Genomic DNA, 24637 nt, shown 5'->3' with positions numbered 1-24637 from the left:
AAAGTTGAGAGAAAGAGAGCAGAACATACCAGCAGTATGTCTGGCTCCCCCCATTTTGCCAAGATTTTTGCTCCACTTCTCTTATCACAACAGACAGTCTGCTAAGGGAACAATAAGCAAAATTCTAACACACAAAATTGCTGAAATCTAGCGAAGAAGTGCGCGCACAACTCCCATTTTCAAGCACAGCACTGTTGACAAAACTCAGTCATTTGACCTCATCATGCACACAAAAATTCAGTTCCCAAGAAACATAATCTGATTTACAAAACAAGAAAAATTTTCAGCAGCTGAGAGTGGTAGACCTAAACTGAGCGCTGGTTTGCCTATGAGTAATACAATCAAGCCACATTTCCATCTATTGTAAAGTATTTATCCAGCGATGACAGGCACCAAGTATCATAATGAAATATTTATCTTTTAAATGCACACCGCCTAGCTTGCACAAGTTAAGTTTCAAAAAGTCTCAATTTTCACATGTGCTGCTACCAAACCAGATAACCAGGGCTGTCTTAAGCATATGCGGCGCTGGGGTACAAAGATCCACCCAGCCCCCCCCCCCCGGTTGCCCAGTCCCAGGCGTGCAGGAGGGTGGAGCCAGCCGGCCACCTCAGCGTCTCACTGGCTCGGTCGCCCCCGAACTCGCGGCGCAGAGCCGCCCACGGCAGAAGAGCCCGCTGCCACGCTCCGAATGATGGGTGGACTCTTCCCCGGACTCAAATCTCAGGCCCTGGACTCTTGGCCTGGCGCCCCTGAGAGCCCAGCGCCCGGGTGCCCCACACCCCTAGCGCCTGTGGGTAAGACGGCCCTGCGGATAATCCTCATTCTGTACGTGTGTTTGCTTTTTTTTGCACCTATGCAGGGTTTTATCATTTATCTCTCTTGAATATCATCCTATTGGTTTTGGCCCAGTGTTCCAAATCTGTCTAGATCAGGGTTTCCCAAACTTGGGTCTCCAGCTGTTTTTGGACTACAATTCCCATCATCCCTGACCACTGCTCCTGCCAGCTAGAGATGATGGAAGTTGTAGTCCAAAAACAGCTGGAGACTCAAGTTTGGGAAACCCTGGCCTAGATCAATTGAATCTTGAGTCTTCCATAGTGTTAGCTATCCCTCCAAGCTTCATGTCATCTGCAAATTTGTTTTTAAGGCTTGCGTGTTATTTGTAACCAAAAGAACAGTCTTAGTAAACTGCAGAAATAGCACAGGAAGTTCAGAATGCATATCAAAGCTGGACAATAGCACAACTAAATCCAGACTGCAATACACTTCAAAACAAACAATAACCGGCACACTTAAGCTTTTGATTCTTGTCTAATGGGGGGGGCGTGTTTACAACTAGATCTACATCTAAGGAAAATAACACTTCATTTGCTTACCTCATGTTGAAAACAAAGGTAGTATCTCACCATGCTGTGGACCTGGATAGCAGACCCAACAATGTTCCTTCTGTTTCCCAGTTCTGGAGGACATGTGATAAGTATTGCTTTGAGAATTGGCTGACATTACATATAAGAATTCAGCACCATACACCACAAGCCATTCTCCGGCGGGGAAGGGCACAGTACGATTGTAAATCCGCTGTGTGTGCATGTATGAGGGCAGTAAAGAAGATTTAAACATGACATTTTTATTGCCTCTACTGTAACTCCACAATTTGCTTGTTAACCAAGCAGCTCGTATTATAACTTTCATCCTGTGCCTCAAGTTGAGCTAATATATTAAATATAACATTCCAAGTATAGGTCCTGGTGCCTTGTCAGCATATATATATCTGGGTACCAATCACTCAATACATCCATTAGGGCTATAATGCCCGATTATAGCTGAACAGATATAAAGTAATCTGATCTCAGTGAGATCAGCACCTGTTAGCATGGTTTCCGGCAAAATTATTCCTGGCCTACATGAAGCAGCAGCAGCAGCACGCAGGTGTTTTAGTAAAATGCTACGATGATGTCAACAATTTTATAAATAAAAGGAGAGAGAAAAATCCTCTTAGCCAGGCACTCAGACAACCTTCAAAAAGAGTGGTCAGCTGAAGTTTAAGTTTTTCAGTTCGAGCTGTCCATAATATGTATTCAGATATATGGGCAGCATCACTCTGAAGAGGTCCATTTATGGACCTTAAGGTCCATAAATAACAACACTTTGGAGGTCCCGAACCTCGAGGAGGTTAGATTGGTCTCAACTAGGGCCAGGGCCTTTTCAGCACTGGCCCCGATTTGGTGGAATGCTCTGTCACAAGAGACCAGGGCCCTGCGGAATTTGACATCTTTCCACAGGGCCTGCAAGATGGAGCTGTTCTGCCTGGTCTTTGGCTTAGAATCACTCTGACCCCTTATATGAGATTTGGTATATAAATTTTCCCTTGACTTTTTTTGCTGGCCCATGTAGGACCAGCATGGATAGCTGACCCAGGTGAATATCTGATGTTTCCTCCCTTTATGGTCTTGATCTATGGGCTACTACTAAAATGAGGCTATATTTTAAGCTGTATTTTAAGCCGCATTTTAATTAACTGTTGTGTTTTTTGGGGGGGTTCCCTATTACGTTTTATTGTAATTTATATTTGGTGTTAGCTGCCCTGAGCCCAGCCCTGCCCGGGGAGGGGGGGTCTAAATAAATTATTATTATTATTATTATTATTATTATTATTATTATTATTATTATTTATTATTATTATTATTATTATTATTATTATTATTATTATTATTCCAGGTCATAAAGAAAACAAAGGACAGTGGGTGTCTACAGTGTGGAATCCCAGTGGCTAAAAGCTTGCTAGGATCAAATAAAAGCCCACAACACACTCCCCAGCTCAATCTGCTCTCAACCCAGTGCTTTTTTTGATAGAAAAAGAAGTGCCAGAACTCACCATGAATGCCTCCTGTGTTCTCTTATAATGGCAACGGCGCCCACCTGAGAGGTGCCGAAACAGAGTTCCAGTGAATTCCAGCTGGGGGAAAATCCCTGCTCTCGCCTATATATGGTTTCAGAGTTACCATAGCAGAACTGTTCAGGGATTTGCTGCTATAGCAAAGCAAACAACAGCAGCTAAACGAGATCCATAATAACGGGATGTTAAATGTATATGATTTCAAGGCTAAAGTGTCAAACCACGGATAAGTATTTGACTCAATGACACTGCATGCAACTTTTAAATATGTATCTGGATAGCTCAGTTGGTTAGAGGATGGTGCTGATAGTGCCAAGTTTGCAGGTTTGATCCCTGTATAGGACAGCTGCATATTCTTCCTATTGCAGAGGGTTGGACCCTTAGTGTCCCTTCCAACTGTGCAATTCTATGATTCTATGGCATTGCACTTTTTCTAGAGAAAACTGTTCCCAGGACCGCAATACCTCAAGGACTGCCTCTTTCCATATGAACCTACCCGGACCCTGAGATCATCTTCTGAGGCCCTTCTTCGTGTGCCTCCTCCTCGAGAGGTCAGGAGGGTGGCAACACAAAAAAGGGCCTTCTCTGCAGTGGCTCCCCATCTGTGGAATACTCTCCACAGGGAAGTTCGCCTGGCACCTTCATGATACACCTTTAGCCACCAGGCAAAAACGTTCCTTTTTAAGCAGGCGAAATCAACCAGGTTGATTTGATTGACATTCTATGCCCTTTAAAAATGTGGGGGGGGGGGGTTGTGGCAGGGAGTTATTGGGTTGTCGGTTTTATTTTTATTATGTATTTTTTGGTTTTATGTCTTGATTTAATTCTGTGAACTGCCCTGAGACCTCAGGGTATAGGGCAGCAAAAAAGGTAAAGGACCCCTGACTCTGGGGTTGCGGCGCTCATCTCACTTTACCGGCCGATGGAGCCGGCGTTTGTCCGAAGAGAAGTTTTTCCGGGTCATGTGGCCAGCATGACTAAGCCGCTTCTGGCGAAACCAGAGCAGTGCACGGAAACACCATTTACCTTCCTGCCAGAGAGGTACCTATTTATCTACTTGCACTTTGACGTGCTTTTGAACTGCTAGGTTGGCAGGAGCTGGGACCAAGCAACGGAGCCCCGTTGCGGGGATTCAAACCACCGACCTTCCAATCGGCAAGCCCTAGGTTCAGTGGTTTAGACCACAGCGCCACCTGCGTCCCATATAGGGTGGTATATAAATTCAATAAATAACTACTACTACTGTTGGCTCACTTATAGCAGCTCTGTCCAATCTGCATGAAAGCACACATTTTAATCAGGTTTTACATAGTGTGAACAGCAACAGTAGCACAACTATACCCTTGTGGGAAGGCTGTGTCTTGCCTCGCCTCCGTTACATGTGAAATCACATTACAGCTGCTGAAAGGGGAGTTGTACTAGTTAGAATGCTATGCATATGGAAGGCTGCAGGAGCGTGTTCAGATAACAGCTTCTTTAAGATAAAGAGATCTATAAAGGAAGCTGAATAGATGCCATTCAAAGGCAGGTCTCTTATCGTGGACTCAAAGCACACATTCCGTTTTGCAGACTGTACAGTTCAAGTGGGGTTCTGCAAGAGCCCCGGCCTGGTGTGGGTTGACAAGAGATAAAAGGGAAACAGGATGACGCTGTAGGCAGACATTGGCTGAAGGGCGCCCATCAAAAACTCCAAGAATCAGACTTAGTACATCTGCAACTGACGTGTAAAGGACATGGGCTGCTATTTATCAGCACTGCACACAGGTACACCAACTAAGCTAAAGGAAAGAGAAATGCTGTCTTATACAGTGGTACCTCGGGTTACATACGCTTCAGGGTACAGACTCTGCTAACCCAGAAATAGTGCTTCAGGTTAAGCACTTTGCTTCAGGATGAGAACAGAAATTGTGCTCTTCCGGCACGGCAGCAGCGGGAGGCCCCATTAGCTAAAGTGGTGCTTCAGGTTAAGAACAGTTTCAGGTTAAGTATGGACCTCCGGAACGAATTAAGAACTTAACTGGAGGTACCACTGTACAAGATCAGATCAACGGTCCATCAAGCACAGGGCTGTTGAAACTGACCAAGAATAACTGAACAAGGTTTTAGGCAGGAGTCTTTCTATAAGCAAAAGCAGGTTCCAAACTCTGTTGCTTGCAGGGGGGAAATTAAGCTGCATTTCGACAAGCTCCTTCGCTGACTGAAGCCTCAGTCAATCGTACACATAGGTTGCACAAGGCTATGTTTATATCTGCATGAGTGGCATTTTTACTTCTCATGGACGCCCTATGGATCATGGCCTTATATAATAACCATCTAGCTCAGTGGTTCCCAACCATTTTTTGGCCATGCCCCACCTTGTTGTTGTTGTTGTTTAGTCATTTATTCGTGTCTGACTCTTCGTGACCCCATGGGCCAGAGCACGCCAGGCACTCCTGTCTTCCACTGCCTCCCACAGCTTGGTCAAACTCATGCTGGTAGCTTTGAGAACACTGTCCATCCATCTCATCCTCTGCCGTCCCCTTCTCCTTGTGCCCTCCATCTTTCCCAACATCAGGGTCTTTTCCAGGGAGTCTTCTCTTCTCATGAGGTGGCCAAAGTATTGGAGCCTCAGCTTCAGGATCTGTCCTTCCAGTGAGCACTCAGGGCTGATTTCCTTCAGAATGGATACATTTGATCTTCTTGCAGTCCATGGGACTCTCAAGAGTCTCCTCCAGCACCATAATTCAAAAGCATCAATTCTTGGCATATAATTCTTATTATTCAAAAAGTGAACTCCCATTCACATGGAGGAGGCCTAAAAGGCCATTCACTGTTTATAACTCATTCTCAAATTGCCCCCCTGTGTGCCCCATGTTGGGAACGACAGCTCTAGACAGTATCATGATGATCATTTAAGCCTGGCAGTTGCATCTTGGAGCATTAAATTGCTTTTGCACTCCCTAGTTTTGCATTAAAATCCATTTCTAGACCTGAACAGAGAAAACCTGCCCCAATCCCATGAGTTCCACGAGGTCTTGCAAAAATACTCTGATTGCACAGTACACAGGAAGATAGATACCTTGCACTGAGTCTGATCATTGGTCCATCCACCCTAGTACTGTTGACCCAGACTGGCAGCAGCCCTACAAGCTTTCGGGCAAGGGCCTGTCTTCCCAGTCCTACCTACAGATGCCAGGAATTGAGTTTTGGACCTTTGCAGCGTGTGCTCTGCCTCTAAGCCGGGCCCTCTGTCCCTTCCCCACAGCCTTGCTGCTTTTTGTGTGGATGTGCATGAAAGCATTCCTATTAAAAGTATGGAGAAGAACAAGAGGACTGACAAAACAAAACAAAATAAATAATAATAATAATAATAATTCCTTCCATTAGCACCTTAGAGACCAACTAAGTTAGTTATTGGTATGAGCTTTCGTGTGCATGCACACTTCTTCATGCACATGAAAGCTCATACCAATAACTAACTTAGTTGGTCTCTAAGGTGCTACTAGAAGGATTTTATTTTATTTTATTTTAACTACGGCAGACCAACACGGCTACCTATCTGTAAAGAGGACTGACACCAACTTATTACAGCCAACAGACAAAACCCCCAGCACTTAACCTACTTTGCACTGGATTTTTATTTTATTTTTACTATTCAGAAAAAGACAGACCTCCACTGATGTTTACTATTGGTTTTGCCGGGAACAACGACAAGAGAAACCAAAAAGGTAATTTGCATTAACCCAAATTTCTGAAAGTTCTTCACAGTTTAATATACAGAGGTGAAGTATGCTTTCAACATTGCTTTGCAATGCATAGCCAGATTCATAACTCCCTGTTTGTCACTAGGATGGGTAATGTCATTTTCTTGTGCTCTAGAGATTCATTCTACCCTTTCATGAACAATCAGGGGCTAGTTCACCAAAACTCTTATTTGTGTTCTGCTCAGACTCAGATCATTGGCACAAAGTATCACTACTTGACTTGCTCTTGGAGGGAAGTCGCGCTCTCATCTCCTGCCAAGCCAGTAGTGCAACTCTGCTCATGGAATCACATTAAACAGCTGGGTAATTAATGAAGCCTATTGTATTCACATCAGCACTTATCCTTATTAAACCCGTGCTTACACAAACAGCAAATCACACGGCTGAAGACACACATATCTTATTCCCAATGAAAGATCCTGAGTTAATGCCGTCAAAGGATTATGCAACAATAGGTACTGCTCATCAGCAAGAGTTTACACCATCTACCCCTAACCTTCTAAAAGTTGCATCAACAGACAGATGGATAGAAAGAGAAATTAAAAGTATTACATTGAGGTTTTAAAGTATCAAGAATGAGGGTTGTTGTGTTTTTTAATCAGTGCATCTCTCTCTCTCTCTCTCTCTCTCTCTCACACACACACACACACACACACACACACCAGTGCTGGATTTACGTATAAGCTGAACAAGCTATAGCTTTGGGCCCCCCAAAAAAGTTAAAGGAAAAAAACCTGGATGTAACACTTCCAAAATATAAGATAAAAAACAACTAAAATAAAACCTACATACAGCAACCGTGTTTTGTAGGCTCCTATGAGGTAAGGGACGCGGGTGGCACTGTGGGTTAAACCACAGAGCCTAGGACTTGGTGATCGGTGGTCGGTGGTTCGAATCCCTGCGACGGGGTGAGCTCCCGTTGCTCGGTCCCAGCTCCTGCCAACCTAGCAGTTCGAAAGCACATCAAAGTGCAAGTAGATAAATAGGTACTGCTCCGGCGGGAAGGTAAACAGCATTTCCGTGCACTGCTCTGGTTCGCCAGAAGCGGCTTAGTCATGCTGGCCACATGACCCGGAAGCTGTATGCCGGCTCCCCGGCCAATAAAGCGAGATGAGCGCGGCAACCCCAGAGTCGGCCACGACTGGACCTAATGGTCAGGGGTCCCTTTACATTTATGATGTAAGTAATGGGCCCTGCCTGCTAGCCTGGTCCCTAAAATATCACTGGTTTGCTCATTTCTATATATAGGATGCCTACATTCTGCATGTGCAAATGGCTTTAGATACCTATTAGGTCCATAAATCACCATATAGCATATATTCAACACAAAAAACAGCAACAATTTGTTGTTGACAAAGTACAGCTGGACATATAAAGGGCCCCATTAGCTTCAATAGCTTAGGGCCTCATCAAACCTAAATCCGGCCCACACACAGACACACTACATTGATGTTTTAGGCTACCTAGTGAAATGGAGGGTGAGAAAGGGGGAATCTGAAACTGGCTTAGGTTTTTAAAACTTTCGCATGCATGCAAATCCTTTTCATGCAGTCATACAGGTTCTGAGGCTCCAGCTCACCATATATAATAAATAGATTACACACGTAACAGCAGCAGTCTGGAAGCTGCTATTTAGCTGTTTCAAAACAAAGAAAGAAAACAAAAATGTACCCTTATGCCTCAGGAAGGTGCTTCTCTTGCTTATCGCAGAAGCTTGGCATTTCATGCATCTCCAAATCTCTCTCTCTCTGCCTTGCATTTTGGAAGACTGCCCTAATTCTTTTCTGCCAGGTCTTGTTGCCAGGGTTGCAGCTGCACAGCCAATTCCTGCTGAAATGCAGGTCTTTGGAGGGGGTACAAAGGCCTTCATTATCTTTTTTTCAGTGCACAAACACAGAGAGAATAGAGCTCTTGCTGTCCCCTCCCACTTGAACAATCCCAGCCACTCAATCATGACTATTTACATATGAAGAGTCATGCAGGGAATACGGCCCAAGTTTCACAAGTCACATGTGTCTGCCAGAAGTTGTTCCAAGAAAGCAAAACGCTCTTCAAGACCATTTATTTGGAATCCAGTAACTTTTTAAAATGGCTTTAACTCTAAATAATCAAATTAGGCTTTTGATTATTATTTTTATTTAAAAAAAAAACACACACACAAACTTTTCAAGCCGCATCTTGGGCTTTGGAGGCCTGAAGACTGCAGTGTTCTTCACCCAACAAGGCAAAATAGTTGGCAAAATGGTATACGTGCGAAAACACTGCGTCAAAAAAAGTCATTCGTGGAATGTAACAGGAGACAATGAAATGGAATGATCTGGGAATTCAGTCCTGGGTAACAAAATCACGGACTTTCACAAGAGTACTGGTTGGTTTAATTGAATTCCCTGCAAATTTTTGCCTTGTGTCAAAACACAATCAAAAGGAAGCAGAATCATGTTTTCTACCAGGAACTGAACATTTTAACTAGTCTGCAGTAGCACCAGCAAACTTTCAAATGTAGTAACAAGTATCAGAGGCAACTGCATGGGGCAAATTTTGAGAAAGCGGGCAGAAGAAGAGTAGGAAAAACAGGGTGATGGCAAAGCAGCATAGATTGGTAGAATACTCAGCTGTGAAAACATAGATCTCATATTAATTCATTTAGTACCGCGTAACAATGGTTCATTGTCTTGCTGATATAATCTTAAATGCTTGACGGGACTATATTTTTTTACTGGAACAAATGACTGCATCTTGTAGCTGTATTAACCCAGAACCGTTACGGACAATAAGAGGGTCACCTTTGGCTATAGTTGGTTCAAAGCAAGTATCCAGTTAGGTGTGACAGCTTCTAAACCTTTCAAATATTATTATTTGAAGTGTCATTATAAAAGCTAACTGAAACTAAGGAAATGACCCTTAGAAGATTAGAAGACAATTTCCTCACCTCATAATTAGAGAAAAACACTGATGATGGAAGTTTCTCTGTCATTTTAAACCAGGATAAATTGAGAACTTCAACAAAGAACTTCTTCAAGAATAGGGTTGCCATATTTCAAAAAGTGACAGTCCAGAAACCAAAGTTGTTGAGCATTTTTGGCAAAGTTCAAGAAGACCACGTCTACCGTTAAAATTCAGCTCACTTAAACAATTGTGTTCGATCTAGGCTACTAGTTTTTAAATATGTTGCAATTTGGCATTGTAGAAGCACTAACAAGATGAACTTAAATGCTGCAGCAACAAATGACAGGCCACAGTCCACAGTGCCTTCTTTCAAAGGTGACCTGTAGCAGCAATCCCACCAGATGTCAAAGAGAACAACTACTACCAGACTTTTGGAAGACATCTGAAGGCAATCCTGTTTAGGGAAGCTTTTAATATTTGATGGATTACTGTATTTTAATATTTTGTTGGAAGCTGCCCAGAGTGGCTGGGGAAGCCCTGCCAGATGGGCAGGGTATATTATTATTATTATTATTATTATTATATCATCATCATCATTGGTTTTCAGAACAACTACCTGCATAAAGATTATCTGTGCTTCTACCATACACAAGTATTTAATATTTGGCTGTGTCAATAACAAAAACAAACTTTGGTTGGAAGAAGAGTGACACAGAGATGTGGCTGAAGGACCAATGAATATTATTTAGCAGTCCACCAAAACCAGAAAACCTCTGAGAAATTTCTGTTTCATTATGAGCACCATTTACGACACACCCAAGGGAATCAAGATACTATGACAAAGTTTTTCTACCTACTTGCAGGTAGAGTAGGAAGAAACCTAACAGCGAAGTTTGACATGCTTCCAATAATTATAAAAAGAATGTGCTACAATATGTTTTAACAGAATTACAGTTTAAAAATAAAATAAAAGCCACCTTGTTATATACGCATAGGGTACTAAATGTAGGTAACTGTGCAGGCAATTTATTTTATCACTTTCTTTTGGCAAGAAAGGTAAAATATTGAACCCTATAAATAATGAATGAATGATTGATTAGTAGGTGCAACAGTCCTGCTAAAAACATGTGCAAAGATGGTTGTAAATAAACACCCCCGTGGATTGTGTTGCAGATGTTGCAAGTTATTAGCAATCTAATGGGCCTTAAAAAAAATCAATTAGCTGTCCAAACAACTACCATTAAACAGAGCTGAAATAAATAGACTTTCTACATTAACAAATCTAATTGCATTCACACCTCTGAAACTCCCTGAAAACTTAATTTGTTTTGTTTTAAACCTTACCCCTTAATAGTGTTAGTTATTTTTCCTGGCCCCTTGGACAACTGTGTGTCCTTACACTGAACCAATTTACATGAAAGTTAAGTCCCACTGTGTGTCAAACTATGTGGTTAAGTACAAAGCCTTAAAGATAAAGGTAAAGGGACCCCTGATGATTAGGTCCAGTCACGGACGACTCTGGGGTTTCATGCTCATCTCGCTTTATTGGCTGAGGGAGCCGGCGTACAGCTTCCGGGTCATGTGGCCAGCATGACTAAGCCGCTTCTGGCGAACCAGAGCAGTGCACGGAAACGCCATTTACCTTCCCGCCAGAGCGGTACCTATTTATCTACTTGTACTTTGTCATGCTTTCGAACTGCTAGGTGGGCAGGAGCAGGGACTGAGCAATGGGAGCTCACCCCATCGCAGGGATTCGAACCACCAACCTTCTGATCAGCAAGCCCTAGGCTCTGTGGTTTAGACCACAGCGCCACCCGCATTCAGCATTACAGCAGCGTATAGAAGTATGCAACTAAAACCCAATGGTCTTTGTAAACACTATTGTATTTGCATCTTGGACTTAGACACATGAACACAGATAATGAAAGATGCATTTACATGCAAATTTTATTTCAACCCTTAGGTAGAATTAGGGTCTACTTCACACATTCATTTTAGGAAATGTACTCACATATTTCCTCTCATCATAGCTGTCAACTTTTCCCTTTTCTTGCGTGGAATCCTATTCGGAATAAGGGAATTTCCCTTTAAAAATGGGAAACGTTGACAGCTATGCCTCTCATATTGCCTAACAATGAGGGCTAGAGACTTTAAGAAAGGAAAAGATAAGAACTTCAGCAGGTGAATGGAGGCACATCTGGCTATTTGGGCTGTAGGAAAAATCTAACCAAAATCTATAGCCTTATATATGAAGTCATGTTTTGGGGGGTGGGGATTCTGGATTGAATGAAAATACTGTGGTACCTTGGGTTAAGTACTTAATTCATTCCGGAGGTCCATACTTAACCTGAAACTGTTCTTAACCTGGAGCACCACTTTAGCTAATGGGGCCTCCTGCTGCTGCCACGCTGCCAGAGCGTGATTTCTGTTCTCATCCTGAAGCAAAGTTCTTAACCTGAAGCACTATTTCTGGGTTAGTGGAGTCTGTAACCTGAAGCGTATGTAACCTGAAGCGTATGTAACCCGAGGTACCACTGTAGTACTCTTAGTGGTCTTAATTGAATTTAAAACATGGGCATAATTCCTCAGCCACCACCTCCTTGAAGTTCAAGCAAACTATACACATTCAATTTAATCTTAGTGTGCCACATTAAAAGCTAGGGGAAATAAATGCTCAAGCAGTATTCATAAAAGAAGACTCAAACATAATTGCCAATCACAGGTGCCTGTTGTTACAAAGAAGCTTACAAAAAGGGTTGCAGTGCCCGCCCCCAAGATGGTACTCAAAAATGACAGAAATGTAGCATATTGCAGGAATAAAAAAATATTCTAGATGGAAGATCATGTTCTACGATACAATAAAAGCTCTAATCTAGAATAACCTAGACATTTTGTCCATTGCAAACATCTAACTTGTTTCAACATATAAGTATTTTTCCAATGGAACAATTCCCCTTTAAATTTTGATGAGAACAATGGCCTTCATCCTCATATTGACTAGTGAATTGTTTCTCCCATGCCAGAAAAGCAAGAAGCAGAAAATTAGTCTACTTCTAAATTAAAGGTAGACTGGATGCCATAAACACTACTAATTCCAGTAGGGGTAGCAGGAGAAATAATTACTGTCAAAAATAATTCACTCAATTAACTGAGGGTCATAAAGCACCGGCACCTTTTGTCAGAGTTAGTTTGTATTATATATGAATATTAATAAGTCTGTTTCTATTGTGGAAACAAAAGATATTTGCATATCATAATTCCAATGTACTGCTCTTCAGAGGCTCATTACCAGAGAGGTACTTCAAATGCTGTTTAGAAATTCATGAAAGAACGCCATGAAACCAGATCAAATCTATTTGAGGTTAAATGCCCTGTCATGCTTTGCTGAGCACAGTACCATGATGAATTTGCTTCCCCATCTGTTCTTGCTATTTAGCCTAACCATTTGGAGGGTTAAAAGCAAACAGATAGATTTCTGATTGCCCGGTTTCATAATCAGGCTCTCTTGCACCTCAGAATACCCAGTACAGGCAGCAATGTTTAGTAAATGGAAATGATTCTTCTTCATTGCAGAGGCTACTCTGAAGAAGTGCTGCAGAAAAACAAGAAGCTAGCAGAATGAATCAGCACTTGCGAGACCACAGCTGTAGAGTTACAAGAGGAGAAAGATGGTGGGAAGTGTGGTTGGAAACTTCAGCACAGGATTGAAGTCCCAATGGCTTTACCCAAATACAGGGCTGAGCTTGTGTCATACTCAGTTGCTGAAGTTAAAGAGATGCAGAATGGCGTACAGAAATCACTACTTTGTTGACCAGGCAAGATTAGGAGGGCATTCCTGTTCATAACAGGTCTGCCAAACATAAGGTAAAAGGTAAAGGTAAAGGATCCCTGGACGGTTAAGTCCAGTCAAAGGCGACTATGGGGTTGCAGCACTCATCTCGCTTTCAGGCTGAGGGAGCCAGCATTTGTCCACAGACAGTTTTCCAGGTCATGTGACCAGCATGACTAAACCGCTACTGGCGCACGGAGGACCTCGACGAGTGCCAGAGCCCACGGAAACACCATTTACCTTCCCACTGTAGTGGTATCTATTTATCTACTTGCACTAGCGTGCTTTTGAAGTGCCAGGTTGGCAGGAGCTGGGACAGAGCAACATGAGCTCACCCCGTTGCAGGGATTTGAACCACTGACCTTCTGATCAACAAGTCCAAGAGGCTCAGTACTTTAGACCACAGCTCCACCCATGTCCCGAATAAACAAGCACACAATCACTGATAGGTCCACCTGCCATTGTGAGGCTCAAAGCAATGAAGATGATGCCTCCTCAGCTGTTGCCGTTGGCTGTGGGTTTCTTATGATGTCACAAAAGGCCTTGGCAACTGAGTAGATATAAAGGCAGGCCAAGGGGAAAGCCCTTTTCTATTTCCAGCAGGACACACCGGGCAATGGATGTGACATTCAGCACTGCCCAGGTTTCTTCCACTTGGAGGAGGCAAAGTGGTGAATGGAAGGAGGCCATCCTCTGGCAGTGGGGTGCTAGGGAGCGATAAGGGAGCCCAAGAGGCTCGGTGGTTTAGACCACAGCACCACCCGTGCCAAACAAAAGGTGCTATTCTTTCACATCTCTGTTCTGACCTGTTCCTAAGAGGGCACCAAATCCTGAGCATGTTCAAAGCCAAGAAGTTCACTAGGTTAAGTTCCAGCTTCAAACCATATGGCTCCAAGTTCACACTCATTAACTATATGTATTTCCAATTTTTTTCAAATACTTAAAAAGGGTAATAGAAGCAAGGATATTGGCTGCCTATACTCCTATATCCACAGACAATTGGACAAAATCAACAAACACCAGGGCTAGGTTTGAAAAAACATAACATTCTGAGGTACTACCAACAGAAAATAAATACTGCCTATGTATGCAACGACGGCAACGAGAATGCTTCTAGCCCAGAGATGGAAGGAAGGAGAAGTGAGGACCAGAGAGGAATGGCAGACCAAGCTGATGGAATATGGTGAGGCTGATGGGAAAGATCAGAAACCAGGAAGATCGTATTCCTAAAATATTGGAATAATTTTTTAACATACAGTACTTAAAAGGCCACCGTAGACAGTTAAAATCATTGGCAGGGAGACAATGACACTTGTAATGAGAAATGAATTTTGGTTACTATGATTATGTAACAGATGGATAACGGTAAAAGATGCAGAAAAAAAGAAAAAATCTTTGTAAATGGAACCCATGGAGGGAGGGGAGGAGGTCTGTAGATTTGAAAGAACCTTTTTAATTTTTATGTTTTGGAATGGTTACAGTTATTGTGTAAAAAATTATGTAAAAACAATACAAAAATATAAAAAAGAAAGAAAAAGCATAATATTCAAGTGACGATAGCTATCAATTGTACAGACAGAGAAAATGTGAGCAAATCTTAAGTTTTTTTAGACATGAAGTCACCAGCTCAGATGACATATACGTAGATTGCTTTTTATACAGAGCTTTTTCTGGTGGGCAAAATACTAAAAGTGAAAACTTAAATCCTAATTTTCACATTACGATGCTCTCTGTTTCTGCCACAGAAGTTTTCATGGCTGAACTGGCATTTGCTGAGAGTGCCTTTAGGTACAGAACGTATCATCTTCCATGCAGAGAGTTGGGCTAAATTGCACACTGCTAGATCCTTTCCAACTCTAATGCATGTTTGTCTCAGCACTAAATCGTCTCAGCACTAAATTGATTTATGGAGATATGCCTCAAGGTCTTTAATGGCAGGGACAGCAGAAAGGAAAAGGGGGAGGGGCATGCAAATGAGATGCTGTAAATAAAAATGAAGGCTGAATTCTGGTAGCTAACAACTACATTCACTGCAAAACAAGTACAGTATTTTTTTATATTTAATCATGCTGTGTGGTACACACAGTTAAATTATGGACTGTCAGTATGGCTTTATTTTACCTTTCTATATCAGCAGGATGGGGGTCAGTAAGATCGAACATGCAGTATCAAAACAAGAATTAGATATGAGTTAAGTGTTTAAACATAATTCTGGCAAATTGTCAACGTCAGCAAACACCTCCAAGGCTACCTGCCTCTCTTAATTTGTGAACCCCTCAGTCACTAGGCGTGCCTTTTACCATTTTCGGTTGGTAAGACTATGGGCCATTCCTGCATTGGGTAGCTTGACAGCTGGAATTGTGCATGCACTGCTAGCCTCACAGTTGGATTACAGTGCTGTAAACTGAATCCGAGCCAGCTGTATAGCATAGTACTGGTAAACCCCTGAAGGGGTAAGATCTCAGGCAAAAAGCAAATCCGGAAAGAGAAATTGCATGCATACAAACCTTCTGAATCTGAAATGGAAGGCAGAATTTGCACCAGTTACACGGAAAAGACAACCGTGCATATATGTAACATGCACAATCATTTGAAAATATTTTTTACAAAATTAAAATAGCAGTGCATTACTGAGCTTGATGGCAAATAAAGGTTGTCCAGAGTCTCCAAGGCTACAGCTGGCGCAGGAGAAAATGTGCTCATTTCAGAAACATTGCCCTTTAGGTTGACATCTGTAGCATGCAGAAATAAGGAGACGTAATGTATTCATAGCTGCTTTGACTCTTTGTGAGCACATACAAGGGGGAAATCAAAACAGACTACAGAGATGCATATGAACATCTAGTTTTCATCCCTAATTAGAATCACTCTACAGTTGTTCAAAGAGAGCAGTTACTCAACGGGCCTAAGAAAATCAACACACACACACAAAATTATTAAGTAGCTCATTGTTAAAAACACAGTCTTTGGTTATTTGGTTCTTGCAGTTGTCTGGCCATTACACCCAGAAATATTCAAAAGAAGGAAAGACCCCTATGCCAAGCAGTTTAGTCTGAAAGTGTTTGAAACACAGATCCTTGGCCAGTTCTGATACAACATGCATGAAACACAAATGGCTTGGTTTTGTGGCTTTCTGGAATCACACAAACAATAGAAACTATGGCTTAAGGGGGGTCACATGTACATATGTGTTGCTGGAGAGGTGCACTTTGATCCACCCCAGTCCTTTTTGTTTCTACCCTGAGCTAAGCAAAGGTTTGGCTAAACTGGGACTCATGGTGAAGAACAGACCTTGCCTACAGCTAATAATAATAATAATAATAATAATAATAATAATAATAATAATAATAATTAATTATTTCTATTTATACCCCGCCCTCCCCAGCCAAGACAGGGCTCAGGGCGGCTAACACCCGATATAAAAACAAATTGATTGAAATACAACTTAAAAACAAGATTAAAATACAACATTAAAATGTTAAAATACAGCCTCATTTCAATGGAAACTCAAATCAAAAACTTTTTGGGGGGATGAAAACGTCAAGTCTTCACCAAGGCTAACTTTCCAGACTGGTCCTACATCGGACAGGAAAAAGCCAGGGAAGTCCCCAAAGAGGAGTTCCAACACAGGAGGAGAAAGGTAAAAAGAAGAGGGGGAGGGAATCTCTTACTCACAGGCTGAAGATATTCTAGATGTGTCCAGCATCAGAGTAACCAGGCCACAGAATCTTGCATAAACCTATTGTGGAGCACCCTCTTTGTGTCAGTTCTCTTCATGAAAACACTGTTTGTAGAACACCCAGAGATGGAGAACACTATGTTATTGCTAACGATTTAGTGCAATATGAGCAATTTCTGAGCAGAGGTGGTTATCATCTGTCAGTGGCTAACGGATTGGCACCTTGAGTACCTTCTTACGCAAATCACAGACAATGTTTGATTAGTTGTTCACCCTGCATGTTAGGGATTTCACATTGCTTGTGACAAATGGCAATTTTATAGCCATTTTGACTTTATGCATGGCCTTGTTTTACTATTGCATAACCCACTTTGGGATCCTCTGGTGAAGGATATTACCTAACAAATAAAGTCAAAGCTACTGAATACACAACAATATCCGCAAATGACACCTGTCACTTATTTGTGTGGGTGGGTGTGTAATTTGAAGGAGAAAAAACCCCTCTTGCAAATGGAAATTAAAAACAATAACCAAAATAAGCAGCACAGACTGCTCTTTCCCATTGCCAGGTCTGCATGAGCCCATGTAAAGGTAAAGGGACCCCTGACCATTAGGTCCAGTCGCGGATGACTCTGGGGTTGCAGCGCTCATCTCGCTTTACTGGTGAACAGCTTCCGGGTCATGCGGCCAGCATGACTAAGCTGCTTCTGGCGAACTAGAGCAGCGCACGGAAACGCCGTTTACCTTCCCGCCAGAGCAGTACCTATTTATCTACTTGCACTGGTGTGCTTTTGAAATGCTAGGTTGGCAGGAGCTGGGATGGAGCAACGGGAGCTCACCCCATAGTGGGGATTTGAACCACTGACCTTCTGATTGGCAAGCCCTAGGCTCTGTGGTTTAACCCACAGCGCCACCCGCGTCCCTATGAGCCCATGTAAAAGGTAAATGTAAAGGGACCCCTGACCATTAGGTCCAGTCGTGGCCTACTCTGGGGTTGCGGCGCTCATCTCGCTTTATTGGCCGGGGAGCCGGCGTACAGCTTCCAGGTCATGTGGCCAGCATGACTAAGCTGTTTCTGGCGAACCAGAGCAGCGCACAGAAACGCCGTTTACCTTCTCGCTGGAGCGGTACCTATTTATCTACTTGCACTTCGTCCTTTTGAACTGCTAGGTTGGCAGGAGCAGGGACCGAGCAATGGTAGCTCACCCCGTCACGGGGATTCGAACCGCCGGCCTTCTGATCTGTTTAACCCACAGCGACACCCGCATCCCTATGAGCCCATGTAGAAGGCCTTATATTCCATCCCATTTGGGGAAGAGATTCCTGCCTGTTGCAGATGTAGCACAGTACTTAGCAACATAAAACATAAAGGGTCTTCCACGAAGCCTGAGGCTGGATGGTAGCAAACATCCCTCCATCGCAGCAGGAAGGAGCCATTTGGCAGCACCCTTGGAGTGCATATTTGAGACCACTCAAAGTGGATTATGTTAATCAGATGCCTACTTTCCTGACAGCCCTGTTTCAGTTTCATTCCGACCATTCCATTCCAGGAAGCTTTGGTACTCACAGTAGTGAAAATACTGGTATCTGCACCTTGTGCACACAGAGACCCTGATTCCACTCACATCTTGCATGATAAACTGAAGGTCACAGGAGTAGATACCTTTCTGCCTCTCATCCCCTGGCTGCAGTTCTCAGTCTACCCCTTTGTCACTCTAACCACCCTGAAAGGGATTAAGATAAAGTGGCTAAGCTTTTCTCAGTCTAGATTAATTTAACTACCTTCTTTTAATCCAATCACAGTTCTTTAAAGGAGTGGTAAAGAGATGGGTTTTCACATTGTCTATTATTGACAAAAGTGACTCTCCGTGAGAGAAAATAAGTAGGAGACCTAGGAATTGTTATACTAAAGAATGGCAACTTCAGCTGATGGAATATGTGCAGCTTGCAGACTTAACATATAGAATAAGAGAACAAGAAGAACATAGGTTTAAAGAAGACTGGAAAATGTTTATTGAAAATATTGGGGGGGGGAATTGTGTACACTTGGAAACGTTGGCAGCACTAAGATAAATTCAACAGTGTAAATAAGTTTTGATGGATGTAGTAATGGAATACTGAATGGTTTAGTTTATGTAAAATATGCAGGGATTTATGTTATACAAAATGAACCATGGAAAGAGAAGAAGGGAAGTCACTGATATTTTAAGGTTGTTTAAATTAATATTCTACAAGGTAAAACAGAAAAACGAAATAAAAATGATACCAAAAACGGGAAGGAATTGTTGCCATCTTCACTGAAACAGCATTACTTGGAAGTAAAGTTCCTCTATGTTACTTTACAGCAAGTCCAAGTACTTATATCTGACATATCAGCAAAATATACTCAAGTCAGCTGTCTAGCTCAGTCTTGGAGCCAGCATGACATAGTGGATTGTGAATGGTCTTAAGAGACCAAGGAGAAACCCCACTTGGCTACGAAACTCTGTGGGTAACTTTCAATCTAATTTGCCACACAGGAATGTGAGGATTAAAGCTGGGGAGGGGGAGAGGGGGAACCTTGAACTGCTGGCAGTTTTCTTCTGAGCACAAACAGTGGTTTCAGGAAATGGGAATATTGATCAGGACCACAGTGTAGGAGGGGAGGAGTTCCGGATGCCTCCTCCACCAATCATAGCACTCCCAATCATAGGAATATATAGGAAAGTGGCCTACTCTTGCCTAAGTCATAGAATTGTAGAGTTGGAAGCGACCCAGAGGGTCATCTAGTCCAACCATAGACATACCATTGGTCCATCCAGGACATGGGAGGCGGGTGGCACTGTGGTCTACACCACTGAGCCTCTTGGGCTTGCCAATCAGAAGGTCGGCAGTTCAAATCCCCGTGACGGGGTGAGCTCCCGTTGCTCTGTCCCAGCTCCTGCCAACCTAGCAGTTCGGAAGCACTCCAGTGCAAGTAGATAAATAGGTACCGCTGTGGGGGGAAGGTGAACGGCATTTCCGTGCACTCTGATTTCCATCACGGTGTTCCGTTGCACCAGAAGCGGTTTAGTCATGCTGGCCACATGACCGGGAAACCTGTCTGCGGACAAATGCCAGCTCCCTCGGCCTGAAAGCGAGATGAGCACCGCAATCTCACAGTCACCTTTGGCTGCACTTTACCACCCAGGGGTCCTTTACCTTTACCATCTAGCTCATGGGTAGGCAAACTAAGGCCCAGGGGCCGGATCTGGTCCAATTGCTTTCTAATTCCTACATGTGGACAGTCTGGGAATCAGTATGTTTTTACATGAGTAGAATGTGTGCTTTTATTTAAAATGCATCTCTGGGTTATTTGTGGGGCATAGGAATTTGTTCTTTTGGTTTTTCCCAAAATATAGCCCCCCCCCCAGGTCTGAGGGACAGTGGACTGGCCCCCTGCTGAAAAAGTTTGCTGACCCCTGATCTAGCTCATTATTGTTTACACGGACAGGCATCAGCTCTCCAGGGTTTCAGGCAGGAATCTTTTACCAGACCTACTTGGAGATGCTAGAGATTTGAACCAGGCATTTTTATTTTTATTTTTGCATACAAAACATATGCTCTACCACCGAGCGACTCCAGGAATCCCCTGTGATGCTTTTCAAACACACACCTGCAAATGCACAACACATTAAAAATGGCATGTAGCTTGAGCTTTGTTCTTTCTGCAGTTAAACAACTTCCTTAATCCTGTGGTTACTCTTGAACCCCCAGATCTTGTGCCCTTGCCACAAAAAGGACTCTTTGGGTAATGGCCCTTCCTTATCTTCCTAACTGCAGTATTTCCTTGTTCCTTCAAAAGTGAAAGCAGCTTAAGCTTCCAGAAGCAACATAGTTCCTAAACTCAGTGGAGTTACATCTGTATTGGCAATGACAACTGTTTACAACATTTCACTCAAGTCACCCCTAAGCCCCACCTCAAAAAATGTTGGTGTGTATAATGGAGGATAAACACTAAGATCCAGATTATAAACACGTAAAATAAACACTGCTTTATAAATATGCAATAAATGCACCATTTAATATGTCAGCAAGGGTGTTATGCTCCAGAGGTGGTAGAAACTATGTGGGAAGTCACAGATTCCCTTAGGGTTGCAACAATTTGCCAGTTTGTGGTATGCTGCAGCAGCAGAAAGCGATTTAGAGAACTGGAAATAGGAACTTTGCACTGACACACTGTAATCTCTGCAAAACTACCCATATGAGCAGCTCTGTCAGTGATTTCAGTATTTAAGTTCAGGAAACACAGTTTGCTATTTGAAGAGAACATCCTAAAAGGCAGGCTGACAAGTTCTAAGCAGGTTTCCCTTTTTACCCAAATCATTTGTATCAAAGACGCAGGTGGCGCTGTGGGTTAAACCACACTGCCTAGGACTTGCTGATCAGATGGTCGGCAGTTCGAATCCCTGCGAGGGGGTGAGCTCCTGTTGCTCGGTCCCAGCTCCTGCCAACCTAGCAGTTTGAAAGCATGTCAAAGTGCAAGTAGATAAATAGGTACCGCTCCGGCGGGAAGGTAAACGGCATTTCCGTGCGCTGCTCTGGTTTGCCAGAAGCGGCTTAGTCATGCTGACCACATGACCCGGAAGCTGTACGCCGGCTCCCTCGGCTAATAAAGCGAGATGAGCACCGCAACCCCAGAGTCAGCCACGACTGGACCTAATGTCAGGGGTCCCTTTACCTTTACCATGGGAGTTCAGTCAAGCTCACTGCATAAAACAGCCATTTAGCAGAGTTGTCTTTACTAGGCAGACACCAACACCACTATGCATACACACACTATTTACAGATGCTACAAGCAGTCTTCTCTCTCTGAGCCCAGAGAGGGTTCCTTGCTTCAAAGTCCTTGCTGCCAAGTCCTAAATTCAGCTGCTTTCAAAGCCCTGAAACTCTTCAGTCTTGTCCAGAATCCTAATTCTTCCTCTTCCTTTTTCTGTTCCACACAGTCTCACACAGATTCTCCCAACGTCCTACCACAATAAATGCTGTAGCCTGAGTGCCTTATCTACCTAGCCTCATGCACCGATTCTGCCCAGCAATACCGATAAGGCAGTTACAAGACGTCTGCAGCTCCCTTGTGGGGAATGAGTCGTCTCTGCTGACTCATGGAGAATTAACCAATTTATCACTTTCCTTCAACAGGCTTAATTTACTGCCTGGTGATTTTGATAGGAGCTAAGCGCAACTAACTTAGCCAGGACGCAACCCAGCACCACTGAACATAGAGTGGATCCTTCTTCCTTATCCAGTACTGGCCCAACTGTGGATGGAACCTAGTTGATTTAAAACAGCAACTTTTAGGACATGAGTGAAGGAGCGCACAGTCAGAGAGGTCCACCTACAGGTCCTGTTTAATGTCACAAAGGATGCTGAATCAGAAATGCTGCATTGTGGGTAAGTGAGCATGATGAGAGATTCTCATTCCAGCATCCCCTACAACACTAAAAGAAATCCTTAGTGACCCTCTTGGTTTATGCAGTGCAGCAACTCACAGCTGGTAGATACTCTCGGCCTGATCCTGCCCACATGCAGCAATTCATAAAAGACAGTTTATCAAGGCTTGTGGGGAAAAGCTTTAGTGTTAGGTGCTGCCATATCCTATCATTCATGAGTAGGAGTGTGGTGTAGTGGTTAAGAGCGGTAGACTCGTAATCTGGTGAACCGGGTTCAATTCCCCGCTCCTACACATGCAGCTGCTGGGTGACCTTGGGCTAGTCACACTTCTCTGAAGTCTCTCAGCCTCACTCACCTCACAGAGTGTTTATTGTGGGGGAGGAAGGGAAAGGAGAATGTTAGCCACTTTGAGACTCCTTTGGGTAGTGATAAAGTGGGATATCAAATCCAAACTCCTCTTCTTCTTCTTCTTCTTCTTCTTCTTCTTCTTCTTCTTCTTCTCCTCTGAAAAACTGAGCACTTCGTCTCAAAACAAGGCTCTCTGCTCAATTCCTATCACAGATTCTGTACATGTTCAAACTGGAGTGGCGTTGTTGGGGCCAGCATTCCCCACATATTTGGGGCAAGTGAGAGCCTTGACTTAGCAGAGTGGCCTATTATTCAAAGCTGACACCACAAAAGCTTTGAAATTTTACATGTCCTTTAAAAAGTCTTGGCAAACATTTCAAAAGTTAGCAAAGCAGTCTCATACCTCAACAAGTCGACTGCAGAGTGTTTAATGAATCAGGACCTTAAAAAGGTTCCCACTGTCGCCACCTTTCTAGGGACAACAACCTGGTTGCATGAGATAAGCCCACCCATAGCTGTTTCCTATCAAATTTATTCTCCGGGAAGAAATAACAGCTATATTAGCTCAGCTAGAGCTCAGATAAATGGGCTGTATCTTTTAACAAAGGGATCTATTTGTTAAAGGAGATGAACTGTATGCAAGGACAAATGGGTGTTTTCATCCAAGTATGTGTGATTAAGGAAGTTTTTCAAACAGTGGTATGAGTAATTCCGAAAATGTCAGAATTAAAGGCGAACTTGGATGGATACTAACAATGGTAGAATAAGGCTTGTGGTTCTGCAAAAATGAAGCTTTATTTCAGACACAGGAGCAAGTCTTCTCCGATGATGTATGGTAATTCTTCAATTATAAATAATTGTATTATCATTTAATGTTTCATAATAGTTGTTTCAATTGTTCTTTACCAATAATTTGATTGTTTTGCTCTTTTGGTGAACTGCTTTGGTGCTTTATTACAGTCAAATGGTGTGTAAATGTTGTGAGGGGAGGTGATTTTTTTGTTTTGTTTCCAAAGATGGCAGTTAATTAACAAGAGAGATAACTGATCCTTGGTAAATCCACCACTCTCATTTACAGCCATTGAACACAAAGTATGCATTTGTTTTTATCATTCACACTATGTCAAGATTATGTTATCTCACACATACTCTAACAACCCCCAAAACATTCCTAGGGAGGACTCCCTCATACCTTGCAATACCTAGGACTCCCCCCCCCCCATTAACTTCTGATTTCTCTGCCTTAAAACATTTTTTCTCTAATTAAACTAAACACTTACCTAACCTACATTTGCTGTAATCCATGAACTCTGCTTCATCTGTAATGAGCAATTTAGCTCATCTCTTTTATTAACACTCCAGTTAACCGGTTTCTGACTGAAGATATACAATTTTTTAATAGCAGTTCTCAGGCAATCTCTGCACTTCAGCCGACTTTTATTTCGCTGTTTGAAGTGTTTAAACTGCATTTATACTTTATCACGTACTCCTTCCAAGAACTCCACATTGATAAAGGCATCCCTATGTTTGGTTAGACCGAATGAGTGATTCTCTTCATATTTTCCTCTCCTTGAAAAGAAAGAAAGAAAGAAAGAAAGAACTGCAATTCTTTGCAGATTCACCTACTTACAAATAAAGCAGGAGTATTAGGCATAGTGGGACGCGGGTGGCGCTGTGGGTTAAACCACAGAGCCTAGGGCTTGCCGATCAGAAGGTCGGCGGTTCGAATCCCCGCGACGGGGTGAGCTCCCATTGCTCGGTCCCTGCTCCTGCCAACATAGCAGTTCGAAAGCATGTCAAAATGCAAGTAGATAAATAGGTACCACTTTGGCGGGAAGGTA

The 24637-nt window shown here is 42.9% G+C and overlaps 1 protein-coding gene across 6 annotated transcripts in view; it reads right to left on the bottom strand.

The window, feature by feature from the left end:
* Positions 1-24637, bottom strand: part of CDC42SE2 (CDC42 small effector 2) — a 92781-nt gene that overhangs the window by 49497 nt on the left and 18647 nt on the right. For 2 of the 6 annotated variants that reach the window (XM_083577246.1, XM_083577247.1), the window contains exon 2: positions 17033-17141. The exons of 3 other annotated variants lie outside the window; for them this stretch is intronic. The gene's annotated coding sequence lies outside the window, so the exon portion shown is untranslated. Of the gene's footprint in view, positions 1-1379; positions 1401-17032; positions 17142-24637 lie in introns of those variants that run through there. One more of the 6 variants, XM_083577251.1, reaches the window with a different exon arrangement.

The sequence above is a fragment of the Podarcis filfolensis genome, assembly GCF_964270895.1.
Source record: "Podarcis filfolensis genome assembly, chromosome: 11".
NCBI lineage: Eukaryota > Metazoa > Chordata > Lepidosauria > Squamata > Lacertidae > Podarcis > Podarcis filfolensis.
Note: the sequence above shows the minus strand (reverse complement) of the source record. Positions and strands in the feature narration are given on the sequence as shown.